Raw genomic sequence first — 2,616 nt, 5'->3', positions numbered from 1 at the left:
TCAAAATAAAAGCCAAAATACAATCAGAGCTGGTTGACAACAATAAGATTATTTATAATCCAAAAACTTCACTAAACTGCAGCATTTTCAAATGTACACACATATAACATAACATATATAACAGAGATATTAAAATTGTAAAAATACTTTGCTTTGTTAGACAGATTAGCCCTAACACTATACATATTTATCATGTAGACGAACGTGTTATCTGTCATATTTAAGTTATATTAAAGTTATATAGTTACTTGTTCATATTACATTTATATTATTTCCATGCTTGATTATATTTACTGTGCATGAAAACACATTTCTATAATTCAGTGGGGCTTTACTGATGTTAACGTCGCCAAAGCATGTGTGAAATAAACTAATTATTAGAATATAAACAGATACTATATAAAACTATCATTTCAAATATCTGCAAAGTCACTTTGATGTGGAACATTAACGTTCAGTTCAGGTTTATTCATTCAGCACCACTTCATAACAGAAGTTACCTCGCTGCACCTTTCCGGTCCGGACCGAACTCTGATATTACAGAGACCCAACGGATCCCACCATGAGCGAGCGCTCGGCCACAGCGGCGAGGAAGAACTTCCTGTAAGAGGCAGAAACCTCAGAATAATAAAGATCGGAATAATAAGCCGGTCTGAGAGCGTTCGCTGAACGTCTCGTACGAAGCTTCGTAGTTAGTTTTTATTGTCACGTCAAACACTCGGTCCGGAGATCACAGACTCCGTGTCTTCAGGAAACAAACTGAACCACAAGAAACGCTTTAAAGTACCTCGTTAGAATTTTACACTTGTTTATTTGTCGGGTCTGTTTCCTGTTCCGACCTGTGCTGCTGCTCTTATTCTGAAAGAGGTCACATCCTGTTAAACTGCAGCAGCTTGATGAAGTCTGTCTGTCTGTCTCTCTCTGTCTGTCTGTCTGTCTGTCTGTCTGTCTGTCTGTCTGTCTCTCTCTGTCTGTCTGTCTCTCTGTCTGTCTCTCTCTCTGTCTGTCTGTCTCTCTGTCTGCCTGTCTGTCTCTCTGTCTGTCTCTGTCTCTCTGTCTCTCTCTCTGTCTCTGCCTGTCTGTCTGCCTGTCTGTCTCTCTGTCTGTCTGCCTGTCTGTCTCTCTGTCTGTCTGTCTGTCTCTCTGTCTCTCTCTCTGTCTCTGTCTCTCTCTCTGTCTGTCTGTCTCTCTGTCTGTCTCTCTGTCTGTCTCTCTCTCTGTCTCTCTGTCTGTCTGTCTGTCTGTCTGTCTCTCTGTCTGTCTCTCTCTCAAACATGAGAACATAATCCAGTCTGAGATGACATCACTGAGACTGAGTCTGTCCTCAGTTTTAGTTCAGTTGTCTTGTTAATGTGAAGTTTTACCCCGCCCCCCCAACATTAGCAGAACAAGAGACGCCCAGCACACACACACACACACACACACACACACACACACACACACAGGTCATTCACATTCAAACACCTCCTGTATTTATCTGTTTTCACATTCAGCAGCTCAGAGCTCCGAACATCAGCAGGACAGAAGCAGGGAACTCTGGGAAAAAACCCTGCAGAGATCAGTCAGTTCAGACCTCCAGGAAGCTGAGAGCGAACACCTCTGTTAGCATGCTACATTACCTTAGCATGCTACATTACCTTAGCATGCTGCAGAATGTTAGCATGCTACATTACCTTAGCATGCTACATTACCTTAGCATGCTGCAGAATGTTAGCATGCTACATTACCTTAGCATGCTGCAGAATGTTAGCATGCTACATCACTTATCAGAATGGCGTTAGCATGGAGGCTCTCAGAGGAAACAGTGAGATGTGACTCTTCAGCGTCGGGTGAACGTGGTTTACAGGGACACGGGGTTTATGAGGACGTGTGGTTAAACTGGTCCATGGGAACATTGACACAGCGTTAGTCAGCACCGACCAATCAGAGCAGCCGCTGAGAGCTGGCTTTTAATTCAGGACAAGATAGTAGTCATTAAACAGAGAGACACAGAGGACGGATCGGCTTCACCAGCATCTTCTCTGTAATCACGCTGTGGCTTTTCTTATTTTTATCTTCTTGTTAGAACAAATTACTGGTCTGTTATCAGTCTGACGTTCGACTCACTGACTGGAAACGCAGAGGAGTTGGTAGTTTGATTCCTGCTGATAATGCGAACATATCTGGTCTCTTTCAGCAGCGGCATGTAAACTGCGAGTGACAGGAAGTGTTGGTAAGACTCGGCTGCTAGTCTCACACAGTTCAGACTTTAATGGTTTAAGACTCCGTGGAGTAGCGCTCAGATCCTTTATTTAAGCACCAACACATGAATGGAAAAATCCTATTTAAGTAAAAGAGCAGCATTTTACTCTTTGTGGCTGATCTTTGATTTTTAGTGAAATATTGATCATTTGAAGTTATTGAAATGAAACCACGAGACGTTCAGAGGTGAAATGTCTCTTTGGTGGAACTGACACGACTACACACCGACTTTATATCGGAGCTCACAAGACAGGAAGCTTGGAGCCGCTAGTTATAGCGCTGTGTTATAATCTGTATTAATGTTGAAGTTAGCAGGGACGCCGCTGTCACACACGCGGTGCAGTAGAAAGCATCGTTTCTCTCGGAGCGGTGGAG

This window comes from Siniperca chuatsi, linkage group LG10 (genome assembly GCF_020085105.1).
Source record: "Siniperca chuatsi isolate FFG_IHB_CAS linkage group LG10, ASM2008510v1, whole genome shotgun sequence".
NCBI lineage: Eukaryota > Metazoa > Chordata > Actinopteri > Centrarchiformes > Sinipercidae > Siniperca > Siniperca chuatsi.
Note: the sequence above shows the minus strand (reverse complement) of the source record.